The following is a 19,465-nucleotide window of genomic DNA, read 5'->3' on the forward strand; positions in this document are numbered from 1 at the left end:
AGGGTCCTTTCCTTTTTAAAAGAAGTTCAAGTTCAACTTTTGCTATTCTTATGCCCCATAACTTTCAATTTGCACAAGATCAGCCATGCCTGCTCACTGAATTCCATTATTATTACCCACACCTCTGGAAATTCACAGAAAGTCTGAATTCAGATCTATTCATAAGGATGCAAACTGATTAGCAATAATTGCTGGCACTGCCATCAACACCTCCTGTTGATCTCACCTGATCTGAGGATAACTGAAGGCAAAGAATGTGGCCCAGCCCCTGGACTGGAGTGGAGGCAGAGGGTGGCGAGCTGTCTTCAGCAGTCAACCTCACCTCTCTGTTCCTGTGTCAACAAGTGCCATTTCATCCCCACTTCCAATCCCCAACATTTATACCCCGTGAATCAATTCTTTTTTTTTTGAGACAGAGTCTCGCTCTGTCGCCCAGGCTGGAGTGCAGTGGCCGGATCTCAGCTCACTGCGAGCTCTGCCTCCCGGGTTTCTCCCGGGTTTATGCCATTCTCCTGCCTCAGCCTCCAGAGTAGCTGGGACTACAGGCGCCCGCCACCTCGCCCGGCTAGTTTTTTGTATTTTTTAGTAGAGACGGGGTTTCACCGTGTTAGCCAGGATGGTCTTGATCTCCTGACTTCGTGATCCGCCCGTCTCAGCCTCCCAAAGTGCTGGGATTACAGGCTTGAGCCACCGCACCCGGCCATTTACACAGAGGCATCTATAGCAGTTATCTTCCAGGGTGGAAGCAAGTTTTGTAATAAATCATAAAAAACAAGAGGAGAAACAAAGAGTCCTGAAAAGAAGATAGGGTGGTTATAGAGGTACTGGGGTAAAAGCAAAGCAAAGGGGTAAGATAGGAAAGGAGGCCTGGATTGTTTCTGGGGCATCCAGGGAAAGGAGTGGCAAGCAGGAAGAGGGCCCTGGACCCTGCACACAGCAGTGCCCCATTCTGGCGGTGCCATGAGCACAGACAGGTTTACTGGGTGGGTGGCTCAGTGACTTCTTCCCAGCACTCAACCCATTTGTCAGTAGTGTACACGTGGAGGGGTCACCCAGAGACAACGGCACAGGCAAATAAGACACAGTTGTAAGGATGGCAGCCAGTCCCGCAGCTCATGAGAAGTAAAGAATCCTTCAGGTCATGATCCCCCACCATTTGTGTTGGTCCCCCTGGCCAGTCCCAGTTCAGCCCTTATCTCCCCTTCTCAGGCCAACAGGCTCAGATGAGTAGAACAAGCCTCCCTTGCTGCTCTCTTTGAAACAAGCACCTTCCTTCTCAGCACAGAGGCTGGCAGTGGCTTCCATTCTACGCCCAATGTTTGTCTCCTGTAAGCATAAACCTCACACCCCCAGAGGTAACACCGAACAGCAGTGCAAGGACAGAACAGTCCCACCCAGGACACAGAGGCAGTTTGCAAGCCAAGATGTACCCTCCAGATTCCATGTGCTTCTGCTCACACCTTTGCACAGCCTCTGCTTGCTTAGTGTAGCACACACACAGGGAAGCCCAGACGTTTTAGTCACTCACCAAAAGGAAAAAACAAGCCAAATTCTTTAGTGAGATAAGAATTACACATATACTTAGACCCAAATCCCAGACATATTCCAGCCTCCCAAAGACTATGGAATATACATGTGTCCATTTGTTTTTATTCAAACGTTCCCCTAACCGAACAAAAATAAGTACCACTTAGAACTCTAACCAGGTAATGTTTTTTTTTTTTTTGAGACGGAGCCTCGCTCTGTCGCCCGGGCTGGAGTGCAGTGGCCGGATCTCAGCTCACTGCAAGCTCCGCCTCCCGGGTTCACGCCATTCTTCTGCCTCAGCCTCCCGAGTAGCTGGGACTACAGGCGCCCACCACCTCGCCCGGCTAATTTTTTATATTTTTTTAGTAGAGACGGGGTTTCACCGGGTTAGCCAGGATGGTCTCGATCTCCTGACCTCGTGATCCGCCCGTCTCGACCTCCCAAAGTGCTGGGATTACAGGCTTGAGCCACCGCGCCGGGCCCTAACCAGGTAATGTTTTAAAATATTATGGCAAAGTACTCCCCACCTACACACACCCACCTTCACTGGCTTGAGTGGTTCATCACATTTCAAACAAACGATTACCAGCTCCCAAGAGATACCCTCCCCACCCAGCAGTCTGCAGACCACTTGGGATAATACCAGTTCCATCTGTGGTTACCATGCTCTCCTACAGGGCCTTAATTACTTGGAGCTAGCAAATCTAGACCTAAATCTACAATATGAAGATACATCCACAATTTCCTTATGAAGGCAATGTGATAGGGGTTGAGAAATGTAACATAGCAATACAACAATTCTCATGAGTTTAGAACTCAAACCTTTATTTGTGCTGTAAAGTGGAAGAAAAGTTGATTAGTAATTACGTACATGATGTAACAGAATTAGTTCTTACCATACAGAGCAATACACCAGTTCTTTTAACCATCTACTTTTACAGTTTCAATTTCACAACAGCATACCGGAGACTATTTCCCCATACATGCATGAGTAATACACTCTAAATCCCAACAACAGGAATTGTTTGCATCATCCCCAAGTCACTGGTTAAGAACTAAACTACCATGTCAACAAAATTTTTTTTTTTTTTTTTTTTTTTTGAGACGGAGTCTCGCTGTGTCGCCCAGGCTGGAATGCAGTGGCGCGATCTCGGCTCACTGCAAGCTCCGCCTCCCGGTTCACGCCATTCTTCTGCCTCAGCCTCCGAGTAGCTGGGACTACAGGCGCCCGCCACTGCGCCCGGCTAGTTTTTTGTATTTTTTAGTAGAGACGGGGTTTCACCGTGTTAGCCAGGAGGGTCTCGATCTCCTGACCTCGTGACCCGCCCGCCTCGGCCTCCCAAAGTGCTGGGATTACAGGCTTGAGCCACCGCGCCCGGCCTGTCAACATATTTTTAAACATTTAAAAAACGGAACCCAGAAGACAGAAAGATCCCAAGGATAAAAATAACCATGATTTAAAAAATTTTAAGTGAAATGTAAAGGGAAGAAGGAAATGATAAAAGACCATTGGTATTACTTTACCAATTCAATAGACGCAGCTCAGAACCAAGCAGGGTTTTCAGATCACACATGTAGTAAAGGCAACTCACCCACTCCCTCCCCACAATCCCCATCCCCTTTCCTTTTTAGCTCTTGTTTTCCACACGCATTTTAGGTGATAGCTTCCCCTCTAGTCTCGGATCATTTATAAAGCACACACATTCAAACTAAAAATACAATAAATTATTCATTCTAACCTTAGCAAAGGTACATGGATTCTGTCCGCTACCAAGTATTAATTTTACAGTGACCACAAAAGGTTATTTGGTTCTTGTTACAAAGACTACGATTTGAAGATACTAGGTAGGCAAAAATTCTGCCATTATTAATAATGACCAAACACAGAAAAGACAACACAAGTGTTTCTAAGGCATGATTTACATACAAAATTCCCTTGAAATGTACTGCAATTTCACTTCACTCATGATTCTCAATCACAAGGTATCTGTGACAAATGAGTTACAAATCCAGAGGAGCCCATCTAATCTCATCTTAAGCAGTCCCTTAAATATGTCAAAAGCCCACAATGTAGGCATTTATAAGGCTTTTCTAAGACTTCCAGCTCCTGAAAAATCACACCTTCACAGCTTCAGATTGACCACCTAAGTTGCTAAGGGGCAGCAAAGGATGCTGATCCGCTGCGTCTGCAAGTCTGACACCCATCTTTCTAGTGACTAATTCACTTGGTAACACCCACACACCAAACAAAACAACCCTCTAAAACAGGCTGCCTTGGTCACCGGGAGGAAGCTGGTAAAGACACTTGCCCTGCCTGTGAGATGGCATCATACACCCCTCCCTGTGGTTCTCGGAAAACGGGTGATTCTGTGTCATCTGTTTTCAGTTACACTTTTTCAGTCTTCCCCACCTTGCAGCAAAGCAAAACAATTTTGTTTTGGGTTTTTTTCTTTTTTTTTTTTTGCACTTAAAGTTCTAAGCTTTGGGAAAGCTTCTAAGCAACTTTTCACTTCCAAGCAACAACTTAACCAACACTAACTATTATTAATTAGTCTTTTCTTGGCTCACCCACCGCACAAAACTCCCCAAAGCCCCAGAGAATTCCCTTCAACCTGCATTTCCTACCACCCACACTATATACCTAACCAACCCTGTCCCCTTCTTCACCCTCATCCCTCCCAAGTCCCAGTGCCAAGCTGCACACCCCCATCCCCCACACTGCAACTCCCCCGTGATCAGTGCCAAGCTGTCCCCTTCTCCCCGTCTCCCACAACTCCCACCTCAGGGTCCTCTTATTAGAACGCCAAAAAAGCATTATGAAATCTAACGAAGTTCAGGTGTAAAAAAACGAAGCAAGAACAAACGAGCACTACCGGTATACCCACCATTCCCTTCTTAGTAATCTGCAATGCAATCACAATGCCCAAACTAGACCTGCCATTTCTCACACACACATTTGGGAATGACCAACTTGTACCCTCCCAGAGCTTAGCATAACACAATGACACTCTTGACAATCTGCTTCCTCTAATACATCCCCCGTCTAAGGCATTTCAAATTAAACAGCTTTCCAACACCCCAAGTTATTTCATCAGGCTAAGAACTTCTCCGAGCAACGCACAGGCAGGCAGACAAACAGGGGGGTAGGTGAGAGGTCACGGGGCTCCATCTGCAAGATCCATCTATAAGGCATCAATCTGCGTTGTGGCATCAACGTTAAAATGTTCTACAGCTTAGGGATCTTCTTGAAGCAAGGTTCCAAGCACAGAACTAGTATGACCGGAGGCTCAATTTAGAAGACGCAGCATCTGAAAATCTTTACCCCAGGAAAGGAGGGGTGACTGCTGGCATTCATGGGCTCTGGAACAAGCATTTATTCAAAGCTGATGGCCCCTCGAGCCGGATGCATCTGCTGTGGATATTTTAAGATTGCCCCCCATAAGCTCATCTGAAAACTTTAAATGGTAGCCTCCTGAATACAGGGCTTCCCCAGCAAGGCCTGGAAACATGACATTGGAGAACTTCCTCCTCCTAAGCCTCTGGAAATTCAATCTGCAGGCATCAATTGAGGCGGGCTCTCTCCTCCAGGGTCTCCCCTCCTGCACTGCTAGGACTCACACTGGCCAGGGGCTCCATGTCTCCCGATTCCATCTGCTCGCCATGAGGAACACTATAGTAACAAACCACGGTCCATGAGGCATTTTTGTAACTTTCAGCTGGATGGCTGCAGGCCCACCCAGGGGTGCACATTCACGCCCCACCCTCTCTGCAGGCAAGCAACACCGATCTTCCCCACCCCAGCCTCAGCGGGAAGGCCTCTCTTTCTCCACCATTACCAGCAATACCGACTCCAATAGCCACTCAGCCACTGTCCCGGGCTTACCAGACGACCAGGTAATGTTTTAAGTGAATGGGTAAGTTAAAGGGAGGAGGAGGGGTGGAGTGAGCTCACAGAAGAGTTTAGCGCCAAACCTAGAGAAAAGTCCAAAAGGAGCACTGCCACCTGGAAAATAAAGCGTTGGTCAATGTTGTCCCAACACCCGAGCAGCGTGCCTCGCAGTCCCCGCCTATCAAACATGCTAGGTGCTGCACCAGTCACCAGTGAGGATGGCGCCTTAACACCGCGTCACGCCTCAGACCACCCTTCACCTCCGCCCCGGGGCCTGGCTTCGCACCCAGACGTGGACGCTCCACCAGGCTGGGCCCGGCCTGGGAGCCAAAATTACATACCACCCTGGGCCAGAGCGGTCAGCCCCGCCGGGCTAAGTTCAGTTCCACAAGACCAGGCCTCATCCCCAGGCGGGTTCACAGCCCTTGGTCTGGAAAAAAAGGGGCTGCTGGCATGGACAAGTTCAAGCTCGGCCCTCCCGGCCCTTCTGCAGCCCTGCACCCACTGCCTGCCTTCCTGATCATTTCCAGGGCCGCAGCGGCCCATTCCTCCTGGCTCCTCCACCCCTTCTACCTCTCCCTGCCTTCCTCCTTCCACACAGACCAACCCACGGGGGCTCACTCAGCCATGCAAGAGTGGCGCCCACCCAGAGGTCAAGTTCCCCCTCCAGCAGGCAGTAGGGACAGCCTGGCCTGGAGCATGGCTGTCCTCTCTGGGGGCTCCTGCGGGCATTTTCCACGCAGCCTGCCCCACTGTGGTTTCTTCAGACCTAGTCTCCTTGTCAAGCTTCCTTCTCGCACCTGCTGGCCCCCCAGTCTCATCTAACTCAATCATCTGTCTGTCTGTCCCGAGGCCCTGAACTGGCCACTTCCTCCCACACAACTACACCCAAGCGCGCCTCCCTCCCTATCGCTAACTTCTGCTGGACCGGCCACAACTTTTGTTTTTATAGCCCTCGGCCGCATCACCGGGGTCACTGTTCAACGGAACGATTCCTCCACGGCCACCGGAAAAAAAGTCCCTCCGCGACCCAGCCCGGGCAGACGACCCGGGCGGTGCATGGTCTCCTAGGCGCCTCCCACGCAAGGACCCCAGTTTATCCCCGCTTCTCCTTAGCAGTGCATTTTGGGATCGCGGACAGCGCTCAAAGTGACATTTGGAAGGCGGATGCCATGACGGAGAAGACTTTCTTCCTGGGTGTTGTCGGGGTCGGGCGGGGCGCGCTTCCCAGAGAGAGAGGCTGGGGAAGAAGCGGGCGGGGGGCCCTCCTAAGTGGGCGACGGGAGCCGCCGGGGTCGCCTCAGGTCACCACGCCCCGACGAGGCTCGAAAGAAGGGCCGGCAGGACGTCTGGAAAATTCCAGGCGGCGGCGGAGGGATCTCTGCAGAGGGCGCGTCCAGCCGGGAGGCGCGCGTGACTCTCGGGCGGCGGCTCCTAGTCGGGCTCGGCCAGTGACGTCAACGTCCGGGCGCGGGGTGGGGGCGGGGCGGCCCAGAAGCCCAGCGGGGCGCTGCGAGGGGACGTGGAACGCCCCGCACCCCAACAGGCGGTTTCTATGGTCTGTAAACCCTGCTGCGGGCTGATGGCGTCCAGGATCCAGTGGGTGACAACATGGAGCCCCGTGGAGCCGCGCGGGCGCTTCGGGGACAGGCGTCGTGGTTGTGACTGTTCCCAGGGGCCTGGCGAGGGGACGTGTTTTCCTGAGAACGCGCATCCCTGACGGGGTAGAACATTCAAGAAGTGTGTTCAGGATGGACTAAATGGGAAAAGGCCGTTGCAAAATAATGTAAAACCAAGATTTTGTGCGGAAAGCAGTATCTGTCATAGTCGAGGGACCGGCTGTTGGCTCATTTTACATTTGGGTGGGGATGGGGAGAAAGGTTGTTTATTTATTTGCCGCATTTGCAAGCAGGCACCCCCAACCTGGCTCTTCTGGAAGCAAACCTGGTGAACTCCTGAGCCCTCCACCAAGGGGGGCAGGACCCGAATGTCTGGAGAGGACTTTGGACCGTGTAGCGGGCGCCTCCCTTGCTAGGGGGTGCAGGGTGATGAGGAAGCCCTGGCCCGTGAGGTAGAGATAGAAAAAGGACCCCGGTCTAAGTAACCAGAACGGAAAATGGGATCTGACAGGAACTCCTTGCCAGGAACCTCTCCTTGGTTAACACCCACACCCCATACAAAACAACCCCCTAAAAACAGGCTCCCTTGGCAACCGGGAGGAAGCTGATGACATTTCGCCTGCTCTGTGAGGTGGCATCAGCAGGCAGGGCTGGGCCCGACATGCACCCCTCCCTGTGCTTCTCGGAAAACTGGTGACTGTGTGTCATCTGACCATCAGCACAGAAGGTGGTGATGTGGCAAGCCCAGGCTTGCTCCCTGGCGGCTGCTTAGCCCTGTTTTTCTGCCAGGGGAAGATTCCGGCAGTGAGGCCTCCTCCAGGATCTGCCCCATCGGTCTCGTCCTGACTAGATCTCCCGGGGTGGGTTGGGGTGGGGTGATTTGGCCTGAAAGAACCGTGTGGAAAGAGGGAATTGTCTGTCAGAATGTTCTAGAAAGCTGGGCAGCTTATGAAACCTATGGAGTGACTCTTCCCTGCTGCTTCACAGTACTGGGCGGTGGAGTCAGCCAGCCCTTTCTTTTATCTCACCAGGCACCTGAGAGGTGGGTCATCCCCTCTGTAGTGCTGTTTCCGGGCCCCAGTTGATGTCTTAACTTGCTTTTCTCTATCTCAGGTCTCAAAATCTCTCTAATTCACACACATCATTCCCAAATCCCAGAAACAAACTATGGTAGATTTTATTTTTCAAAAAAGAGTGGGATCCAATTGCTTTTGAAGGCCAAGGTGGGAGGATTGCCTAGAGGCCAGGAGTTCGAAACCAGCCTGGGAAACACAGCAAGACCCTGTCTGTACAAAAAATGAAAGAAAAAAAAAAAAAAAGCCAGGTGCACATGACTGCCTGTAGTCCCAGCTATCGGGGAGACTGAGGCAGCAGGATCTCTTGAGCCTAGGAGTTTGAGGCTGCAGTGAGCTAGGATTGTGCCACTGCGCTCCAGGCTGGGCAATACAGTGAGACCTCTTCTGATACATGTATATATGTATATATTTTCTTTCTTAAGTAGGGAGAATTATTGACATACAAAGCATAGGATTCTGTAAAGCATGAGCTTCCCTGTCACAAAGGGAACCAAGGCTCTTTTGTGCCCTTGTGTCTGGAGCTGCCTCTGCCACCCTGGGTTTTCGAGGATAAGAGGGCACTGTTTCAGAGGGTCCTTATGTAGAAGCTTTCCTGGCCTCCAATTTCCACACAGTTCATTTTTCTCAGGAAAGGAGCATATTTAAGGAGAAATGAGCTGAGGGTAGACAACCACATGGGTATCTCTGTCCTGCCTTAAGGGGCCAAAGCTGTGCCCACAGTAAGAAGGGTACACATTGGACCTGGGTTCTGCTCTCTTCTTCTGCAAATAAGTCTAAAAATACCTCTGCCCTGCTGGAGGGCGAGAGCAGGGAGGCTGGTGTCAGCAGATTTCTCTAGATCAAAACAAGTTGTTCCAGAAAACAGCAGCAAACAGAGGCCCTTGGATTCCGGGGTGGGGCTGGGTGGTGAAGGCCCCACCCTGCCCGGGTGGGTGGCCACCGCCTGCTTCTTCCCAGGCAGGCAGAGGAACAGGAGGGGGCTGCTTTGGCAGCATCTGGATTCCAGGGTCAGGGCCCTGTCTCCAAGGCCTTCCTTTCTTTTCTTTTTTTTGATGGAGTCTTACTCTGTTGCCCAGGTTAGAGTGCAGTGGTGTGATCTCCGCTCACTGCACCCTCCACCTCCCGGGTTCAAGCGATTTTCCTGTCTCAGCCTCCCGAGTAGGTGGGATTACAGGCTTACACCACCACGCTGGCTTATCTTCTTTTTTGTATTTCTAGTAGAGACAAGGTTTCACCACGTTGGCCAGGTTGATCTCAAACTCCTGGCCTCAAGTGATCCGCCTGCCTCGACCTCCGAAAGTGCTGGTATTACATGGGTAGCCACAGCGCCTGGCTCTGTCTCTAAGCCCTTTCTTGCGTCTATTACCAGTCAGGATCACTGGTCTCCCGGGTGCCTGGCCCCCACATCTTGTTGTGAAGCCAAGTCAGTTCTGTGGTTTCCAAACATATAGACAGACCAGTCCCAGGAAGTACCTGGGTTTTCCCATAGGAGCCCCTGGAAAAGGGGAGCAGGAGCTGGGTAAGAAAGGGTGGTGCTTCAGGCTTATACCAAGGGCAGGACAATGACAGTGTTGCTACTACTGCTTGAGAATGTGCAGGGCCCCAGCCCTCCATTCTCCATGGGTCCAGTTCTGGAGCTGTGGCCTCCAGGGCCATTTTGAGCTCCCTGCTCACCAGAGATCTGAGGCCTAGGCCCTTTCTGAGCCCTGAGGCCCCGCAGCTCAGGGCCTGGGTCTGGAAACTGCAGTGTCACTGTGTGCTGGCCGGGAGCCCGTCTTTCATGCCGTGTAGCCAAGGCAGGAAACCTAAGCTGGGCCCCACCCCCAACTCTAACCGGCCTCTTCCTGTGAGCCTCTGGCCTGCTCTGCCCCCACCTCTCATGTGACCGGGGCAGGCCACCGCACCCAGCCTTGCTTCCCCCATTTTGAGGCTCCTCTCGGCCTTAACATCTCTTGATTCTGACAATGTAGTTTTTCCTGGAACACTTCACCCAGTTGCTGCCTAGTCCACCCCCACTGCTCCTTCAGGCTCTGCCCCAAGGTCACCACTCAGCCAGCCTCCTGACCACGGCTGTAAAGCACCCCCGAACTTCATCTCCTCGAGGGAAGGGTTTCGGTCTGTTTTGCCTGGGATCGCTGTCCCCTGGTACGGGACTCTGCACTTTATGTTTTGTAAAGGTCCCTGAGCACGGTGAGGCTCTGGGTAAATATTTGTGGACTGACTGAGGAAGGGAGTTCCCAGGTCAGCTGTGGCCCCACAAATGTGATGACAGGCCCAGCTCTGTGGGTTCCTAGGTCAGGAGGCAGGAGAGGGAAGGGCAACAGCTGCTCTCTGTGGACTGGGACTGCCTGGGGTGCTCAAAGGGAACTGGGGTGCACTCTCAGCCACACGTTGGCAGAGGCAGAGGCATTTGAGGGAGAGGGAACTCCCACGGCCCTGGTTTACAAAGCCTAGGTCAGGTGAGCATGTCCCGGAGCTGCTGCACCCACAGGAGCCGACTGTCCCAGCCCCAGCCCCACGGGCCCTTCCTCCTTCCCAATTGTCCTGGGCCCTCCCTCAGCACCTCCCATACCCCCCACACATACTGAGCCCTCCAGCTATTTTTAACACTTTGACCTAATGTGGGCTGGTCCACCACAGTGTGCTGGAAAGCAGGCTGCCTGCCAGGAAGGCGAGGCAGGGGAGGGACCCTCAGGAGGGAGCATCTCACTCTTGCATTTGACCCCTGTCTCCTCGGGCTGTGTGGGGTCTGTGTGTGCCGTTTCCTTACTACTGCTGAGGCAGATCTAAGGGGGGCTTCCTCTGCACAGGGCCAAGCCCCAGGCCTCAGGCTGTGCTTTACAGGAAAGAACTTTGCGGTGTCAGCCCCTGCATCTGGATCTCCTGGGACTACCCCCTGTTCCCTGCCATGCTAGAGTTCCTGGGTGCCTGCCCCTTACCCCAGGCCCTGGTCCCCAGTCCTCCTGAACATGCACCCACTCCTTGGAGCCTTGCCTGAGCTGGCACCCCAGAACACCCTGCCCTCCTTGCCTCCTCGTGCCTCTTCACTAGCTCACTGTCACCTCTGTCTCCTGTAGCCCCATCCTAATGGTCACAGCGCTCACCAGACCTTCCTGTTCCCATCCTGCCATGCTGAGCACCTATGTCCTCACTTCTGTTCCTGCAGAGGGAAGGCCTGTGGAATGCGTGTTTGGGCACCATAGCCCTGCCTCACCGGGCTGCCCTGCACCTCCAGCGGCCCCTAGACCTCCTCCAACCCTCCCCACCCCCCCTTGGCCAAATAAGCAAGCCCAGCTTTCCTAGGCCCCACACTTTTGCCTGTGCCAACCTTTCCAGCCTCCTCCCCAAGCTCACCCACTGGGAATCCTGGCACCAGCTCCTCTGAGCAGGGAGCTCGGGTGCTGACACCCCACCACCTCCACCCCAGGTTTGCAAAGCCCTCTCTCTTCTCCAGGACCGCCAGCAGCCCCCACTGCCAGAGCCTACCACTTTCTCTTTGGTCCCTGCTGACGGGAATAGCGCACTGTGCTTGTCCCGGTGCCCCATCACAGCACCGGTTGTGACTGTCCGTGAATCTCTGAAGGAGGCTTTTCTGCCCCAACCCACCTTGGTCTGATTGAGTGCCCTCTGTGAGCAAGTTGGCCGTGGTGCCAGGGCTTCCGCAGGGGAGTAGAACCCCCCTGCCCGCGAGGCTGCTGACCTTGACAATGCCGTATGGGAAGCCTGGCTGGGAGAACCTGTCAGGGTCACTTCCACCCCCACAACAAAGTGCCAGGGTCAGATGGGCACCGAACAAATAAGTCCTTGGGAAGAGCTGGGACTATTATTATGCTCTCTTTTTCTTTTTTTTTTTTTTTTTGAGACAGAGTCTCGCTCTGTCACCCAGGCTGGAGTGCTGTGGCCAGATCTCAGCTCACTGCAAGCTCCGCCTCCCAGGTTCACGCCATTCTCCCTGCCTCAGCTTCCCGGGTAGCTGGGACTACAGCCGCCGCCAACTCGCCCGGCTAGTTTTTTGTAGTTTTTTTTTTTTTTTTTTTTTTTTTTAGCAGAGACGGGGTTTCACCGTGTTAGCCAGGATGGTCTCGATCTCCTTACCTCGTGATCCACCCGTCTCGGCCTCCCAAAGTGCTGGGATTACAGGCTTGAGCCACCGCGCCCGGCCCTCTCTGTTTCAAATTATACCAAAGAGTTAAAAATAGCAGGAGGACTTAGTGTGTGAGGCGGGGACAGGAGGTGCTGGAAGAGGACCCAGGGCAGCTGGGAAGGAGGAAGGGCCCAGGGGCAGGGGCCGGACAGTCAGCTGCCTCAGGAGGGAGGCAACTACTGCCAGGTTGTGCTCACCCCATCTCTTAGATGTCTCCAAATAGCCCCAGTTTAAGTATTTTTACTAAGTTGTCATTTCACAGAAAAACACACGTCTAAAGCAGAATCTGCTTCCAGGACATGGATGCTGATCTTTGGAAAACTCAGGACCCATCACAAAGCTGAAGAATGCCCCCCCTTACCACCAGGGAAACCCCTTACCCTGTGTTCTTGAAAGTTGGGGACCCCCATCATGGGCCCAGTGGCAGGAAGAAGGTCAGGGCAGTCAGGAGCCAGGACTCCCACTCTGAGAGGTGGTGAGCACGCAGCGCCAGACCCAAGGCCCCCCAGATTCTGCCGTGGGGCACGACCCTGGTTCCAGGTTGCCTGGGCTGGCGGTACTGTTCACTGTCCCTGCAGCCCGTCGGGAGGAAAGAGTGGGCTCAGCTGCCCCCTGCTGGCCGCAGCCGAACGAGCAACGTGCAGATGGGCGCAGGCTCCGCTCCACCCACGCTGTCCGCCCAGTGCGGGCAAGAGGCACTGGACTTGCTGCTTAAAACTGAAGTCCTGGCCGGGCGCGGTGGCTCAAGCCTGTAATCCCAGCACTTTGGGAGGCCGAGACGGGCGGATCACGAGGTCAGGAGATCGAGACCATCCTGGCTAACATGGTGAAACCCCGTCTCTACTAAAAAATACAAAAAACTAGCCGGGCGACGTGGCGGGCGCCTGTAGTCCCAGCTACTCGGAAGGCTGAGGCAGGAGAATGGCGTGAACCCGGGAGGCAGAGCTTGCAGTGAGCTGAGATCCGGCCTGGATCTCAGCCTGGGCGGCAGAGCGAGACTCCGTCTCAAAAAAAAAAAAAAAAAAAAAAAAAAACTGAAGTCCTCAGACCAGGCCCAGCCCTGCACCCCCGTTCTGGGTGAAGTTGGGTAGTCTGCCTACTTTTTTTGAAATGTGGGGTGGATTTGGACAGGGAGAAAATGCCAGGTAGCTCTAAAGTCCTCTGCGCTAGGGAGAAGAATGAGCGATGAGAATCTGTCCCAAGGCCTGCACCTCCTTTGGGTCAGGACTGTCAGTGTCCCTTAGGCTCAAAGTCACAGGCTTTGGTTGACTGACCCTGCTCCATCCCATGCCCTCTCACTTTGCTCCATTTACCTGTATCCTACTGAGCCTGTCAGGCCCCCTCCTCCAGGAAGCCTTCTTTGATCACTGCTCCCCCTACCAGTCTATTGTCTGTTCATCTTTGTCTTGTCTGTTGGGGCATCATGTGTGTGCAAAGTGACTCATTTTTCTGGTCTTTATGCTCTTATCCCCGGTGTCATCTGAAAAGCTGCCTGGACTCTGAGCTGATGTCTCCATGGGTAACTCAGTTGCTAATCCTGCAACTCTGTGTGCAGGGAGCAGTTGGAATTCCTGCTCCCTGACAAGTGTCAGAGGCCCCTGGCGCATCCTCCCCAGCCCTCTCCTTTCCAGCTTTATCTGTGCCCCTTGCACCTCTGTTTTGTCAGACTGAGCATGACAGCGTCCTGGGTCGCCTTGGTTGCTGTGGCTTTTCTGAGTCCCAGCAGCACCTCTGGCCTCCCGTGGGTCTCTTCATGCACTACCACTTGACTGGGGGCTGGCCACATGAAGCCTCAGCTGTGGGTCTGCGCAGGCTTCTTGCTGGGCTTGGGTTGTGGCTGGAGCCTCCTGTGTCCACTAGCCCTGGGTTGGGAAGCCCCCAGGAATGCCCCAGCTGCTGCGGTAAGTGGATAATGACCTGGAAACCACAGCCTCATAAGGGACAGTAGGATCACATGTGTTGACTGTTCTGGTCACCTCTGCTACCTGCATTCTGAAGAGCTAGGGATCGTCTGGGGACTGGGGACTGTGAAGACCTTGTCCCACTGCACTGTCCTCAGGGGCAGTCTGGGCAGAGCCTCTTCAGGTCTTCCGGCCTCTGGATCCAGGTGCTGGCTGAGCCAGGCTGTGTGTGCCAGGCTGGCGGGGTGGGGAGTCACTCCTGCTGCTCCGTGCAACCCAAGTGTAGCTAGGATTTGAAAATAACAGCCTTTGCTGCGTTAAAGAGCCCCAAAGAAGTCCAAGACAATAATCTGTAGGGTGGTGGTAAGGGTTAAACTGTGTTCCCCCAAAAGGATATGTTCAAGTCCTAACCCTCAGTGCATCAGAAGGTGACATGATGTGGGACTAGGATCATTGCAGGTGTTATTAGTTAAGATGAGGTCGTGGTGGAGTAGGGTGGGCCCGTAGTCTAATCTGACTGGTGTGCTTGTAAGAACACAGCCATGTGAAGACACAGACACTAAGGAAGATGCCAGGCAACCACATAGGCAGAGACTGGCTGTGCAGCCGCAAGCCAATGAATGCCTGAATGGCCGGCAAGGCACCAGAAGCTAGGAGCAGAAAAGGAAGGACTCCCAGGGTTGCAGAGGGAGCACGGCCCTGCTGAAACCTGGATTTTGGGCTTGTAGCCCCCAGAACTGTGAGACAATCTGTTTACTTTTTTTTTTTTGAGACAGAGTTTTGCTCTGTCACCCAGTGCAATGGCACGATCTCGGCTCACTGCAACCTCCACCTCCCAGGTTCAAGCGATTCTCCTGCCTCAGCCTCCTGAGTAGCATGCTCCACCACGCCCGGCTAATATGGTATTTTTGGTAGAGACGGGGTTTCACCATGTTGTCCAGACTGGTCTCGAACTCCTGACTTCAGATGATCTACCCGCCTCGGCCTCCCAAAGTGCTGGGATTACAGGGGTGAGCCATCGTGCTGGGCAGGTTTCCATTGTTTAAAGCCACCCAGTTTGTGGTACTTCATTATGGCAGCCCTGGGACACTAAGACAGGTAGGAACCAAATGACTTTCGGTCACAGTGAGTTTTTTTTTTTTTTTTTGAGACGGAGTCTTGCTCTGTCGCCCGGGCTGGAGTGCAGTGGCCGGATCTCAGCTCACTGCAAGCTCCGCCTCCCGGGTTTACGCCATTCTCCCGCCTCAGCTGGGACTACAGGTGCCCACCACCTCACCCGGCTAGTTTTTTTGTATTTTTAGTAGAGACGGGGTTTCACCGTGTTAGCCAGGATGGTCTCGATCTCCTGACCTCGTGATCCGCCCATCTCGTCCTCCCAAAGTGCTGGGATTACAGGCTTGAGCCACCGCGCCCGGCCCACAGTGAGTCTTAAGGATGAATGAGTGAATGAGCCAGGCACGATCACTCACAAATGCAGCCATCACAGGCTGCAGATGCTTTCACATCTGTCACCCATAACCCCCTGAAGCACAGGTGACTGCTCCACTACGCAGATGAAGAACCCAGGGCTCAGAGAGCTGACTTCTGGCCTCACAGTGGCATGACCACCTCCCCAGACTCTGGAAGTCCAGGTGCCTGCCTCTCCTTTGCAGATGTGCACAAAACACCGTGCCCTCATGGGTGGGAACAAACCACTACGCTTGAGCCCAGTACCACCCAGGCACGGCAGGCATCATATCGTATCTCCTTTATAACCTGAGAAAGTAGGTATAGGCCGGGTATGGTGGCTCACGCCTCTAATCTTCACATTTTGGGAGACCGAGAAGGGTGGATCACCTCAGCTTAGGAGTTCAAGACCAGCCTGGCAACATGGCAAGACACCGTCAATACAAAAATTACAAAAATTAGCTGGGTGTGGTAGTTTGTGCCTGTAGTCCCAGCTACTTGGGAGGCTGAGCTGGAAGGATCTCTTGAGCCCAGGAGGCAGAGGTTGCAGTGAGCTGTGACCCTGACACTGTGCTCCAGCCTGGGTGACAGAGCAAAGACCCTCTGTGTCTCTCTCTCTAAATAAATAAATACTCTTAAAAAAACAGTGAATAACAGACCATTCTTACTCTGGGCCTGTAGAGTAAGAATAGTCTGTTTCAGCAGGGGATAGCAGTCCAGCCAGATAGGCTAGGGGGAGTGGGGCAGGGAACATGGGGTGTTGGGATGCCTAGGTGGGGAGGGGGTTGGAGAATGCGTTTTTTTGTTGTTTTTGGTTTTTTTGGAGACAGGATCTCTCTCTGTCACCCAGGCTGGAGCGCAGTGGCATGATCACGGCTCACTACAGCCTTGACCTCCTGAACCCATGTGATTCTCCCACCTCAGCCTCCCAAGTAGCTGAGACCACAGGCGTATGCCACCACACCGGCAATTTTTTTTTTTTTTTTTTTTTTTGAGACTGAGTCTCGCCCTGTCATCCAGGCTGGAGTGCAGTAACATGATCTCGGCTCACTGCAACCTCCAGCTCTCAGATTCAAGTGATTCCCCTGCCTCAGCCTCCTAAGTAGCTGAGATTACAGGCATGCGCCACCACGCCCAGCTAATTTTGTATTTTTAGTAGAGATTGGGTTTCTCCATGTTGGTCAGGCTGGTCTCGAACTCCTGACCTCAGGTGATCTGCCTCCCTTGGCCTCCCAAAGTGCTGGGATTACAGGTGTGAGCCACTGCGCCCAGCCACTTGGCTATTTTTTGTAGAGACAGGGTCTCTGTTGCCCAGGATGGTCTTGAGCTTCTAGGCTCAGGGGATCCTCCCGCCTTGGCCTTGAGCACACCTAGACTTTCAAAAGGGAGGGGAACCTGCTTAGGCAGAAGCCCTGAGGCCGGAGACTGCAGGGTGTTCTGGAAATAAGTGGAGCCAGTATATCTCGTGGGCCAAGGACAATCCAGGACTTGTGGGGCCTGAAACATATTTTTAGAGGCCCTTTTTTTTTTTTTTTTTTTTTTTGAGACGGAGTCTCGCTGTGTCGCCCAGGCTGGAGTGCAGTGGCGCGATCTCGGCTCACTGCAAGCTCCGCCTCCCGGGTTCCCGCCATTCTCCTGCCTCAGCCTCCGAGTAGCTGGGACTACAGGCGCCCGCCACTGCGCCCGGCTAGTTTTTTTCTGTATTTTTTAGTAGAGACGGGGTTTCACCGTGTTAGCCAGGAGGGTCTCGATCTCCTGACCTCGTGATCCACCCGCCTCGGCCTCCCAAAGTGCTGGGATTACAGGCTTGAGCCACCGCGCCCGGCCTAGAGGCCCTTTTTTAAGGTAAATAATTTTTTTTTTTTTTTTAAGAGACGGAGTCTCGCCCTGTTGCCTAGGCTGGAGTGCAATGGCACACTATCTTGGCTCACTGCAAACTCCCATCTCCTGGGTTCAAGCGATTCTCCTGCCTCAGCCTCCCAAGTAGCTGGGATTATAGGCATGCACCACCACACCTGGCTAATTTTTGTATTTTTAGTAGAGACAGGGTTTCATCATGTTGGTCAGGCTGGTCTCGAACTCCCGACCTCAGGTGATTCCCTCACCTTGGCCTCCCAAAGAGCTGGGACTACAAGCATGAGCTACCACACCCAGCCTAATTTTTGTATTTTTAGTAGAGACAGGGGTCTCACCACGTTGGCCAGGCTGGTGTCAAACTCCTGACCTCAAGTGATCCACGTGCCTTGTCCTCCCAGTGTTGGGATTATAGGCGTGAGCCACTGACCTGGCCTTTGTCTGCTGAGGGCCCTCAAGTGCCCTCCTTTCACTGGGACATTAGCCTGGATTATGCGAGCGACGCAGTGTAATCAGAGGATCCTTGAAGAAGAGTCAAAGATGTGAGGACAAAGGTCACTGTGACCTGAGGACTCCACTTGCCTTTGCCAGCTTGGAAGATGAGGAAGGGGCCAGGAGCCAAGGAATGTGGTGGAAAGGGGTTCTCCCCCAGTGCCTCCAGGAAGGAAGGAAGACACTGAGACCTGGGTCCCACATCTGACTGACAGAGCTTCGGATAATGAACGTGTGTTGTTCTCTCCGAGGCCATGGTCCTGTGTCACAGCAGCAACAGGCAACTGACACAGGTGGCCTGGGCAGACTGGGTTTGGGCAAGAGGGAGGGGCTCCAGGCCCATGAATGGGGGTGTCTCTGCCATCGGCAGCCCTGCCACTCCTGTGGCCCCAGGGCACCCTCCCAGCTTTCCAGACACAGCACTCTCAGGCGGAGGAGTCACCTGTTGAGGGCCTCGGCTGCCCAGACACTAAAGCTCCCAACGGTCCAATGAGGTGAGCTTTTTTTTTTTTGAGACGGAGTTTCACTCTTGTTGCCCAGGCTGGAGTGCAATGGCATGATCTTGGCTCACCACAACCTCCGCCTCCCAGGTTAAAGTGATTTTTCTGCCTCAGCCTCCCGAGTAGCTGGAACTACAGGCATGTGCCACCACGCCCAGCTAATTTTGTATTTTTAGTAGAGACAGGATTTCTCCATGTTGGTCAGGCTGGTCTTGAACTCCTGACCTCAGGTTATTCACCCGCCTTGGCCTCCCAAAGCACTGGGTTTACAGGCATGAGCCACCACATCTGGCCGAGGCGAGTTGTTTTTTTGGGGATAGGGTCTTGCTCTGTTGCCCAGGGTGGAGTACACAGTGGTGCGAACACAGCTCACTGTATCGTTGACCTCCTGGGCCCAGGTGATCCTCTAGTCTCAGCTTCCCAAGCAGTTGGGCATGACACACTTGTGCCACCATGCCTGGCTAATTTTTGTATTTATTTATTTATTTATTTTTGTAGTGATGGGGTTTCGCCATGTTGCCCAGGCTAGGCTCAAGTGACCCTCCCGCCTTGGCCTCTCAAAGTGCTGCGATTACAGTAGTGAGCCACTGTGCCTGGCACCGTTATTCCCATGAAAGGTCACAGGTGCCCATGGTCATGGCATTGTGCTGCCTTGCCAGGCAAAGACGATCGCACAGAGGACAAGCCACTCACTGTCATGGACACCCCAGGAGATGGCCCTGTTCCCACAACCACACTGCCAAAGGGACAGGTGGCATACTCCTCCCGTCTCTGGAAACATTCATTGCGAACCTCAATCTCCCAGTGCTACTCATCCTGCAGGCCCAGGTCCTGGGTGGCTGCTGCAGGGCTCATAGTCCTGCAGGGGGGTCTGCTACTGTCCCTTCCCTCCCAGGTAGGTGTTGACAGCAGGATCTGTGGGAAACAAATGGCCTCCTGCCAGGCCTGGAGCATGAGGTGCCCTCAGGAAGGGCATGAGCATCTGCAGTTACCCACCTTGGTTCCCAAAGGAACCCC

The 19,465-nt window shown here is 53.4% G+C and overlaps 2 long non-coding RNA genes across 3 annotated transcripts; one reads left to right on the plus strand and one right to left on the minus strand.

Annotated features, from left to right (window-relative positions):
- Nucleotides 1-579: 579 nt before the first annotated feature.
- LOC117081417 lies at nucleotides 580-2,604 on the plus strand. Its single transcript, XR_004436158.1, has 2 exons — nucleotides 580-1,706; nucleotides 2,018-2,604. It is a non-coding gene; the product is annotated as an uncharacterized LOC117081417 (long non-coding RNA).
- A 1,365-nt stretch (nucleotides 2,605-3,969) lies between these two features.
- LOC117081416 lies at nucleotides 3,970-12,847 on the minus strand. 2 transcript variants are annotated; one of them, XR_004436156.1, is made up of 2 exons: nucleotides 12,636-12,847; nucleotides 3,970-7,132 (listed from the first exon to the last, which is right to left on the minus strand). It is a non-coding gene; the product is annotated as an uncharacterized LOC117081416 (long non-coding RNA). The 2 variants fall into 2 exon arrangements; XR_004436157.1 differs by having other exon boundaries at nucleotides 3,970-7,920.
- Between the last annotated feature and the right edge of the window lie 6,618 nt (nucleotides 12,848-19,465).

Source organism: Trachypithecus francoisi, unplaced genomic scaffold (genome assembly GCF_009764315.1).
Source record: "Trachypithecus francoisi isolate TF-2019V2 unplaced genomic scaffold, Tfra_2.0 Lachesis_group8, whole genome shotgun sequence".
Classification (NCBI taxonomy): Eukaryota; Metazoa; Chordata; class Mammalia; order Primates; family Cercopithecidae; genus Trachypithecus; species Trachypithecus francoisi.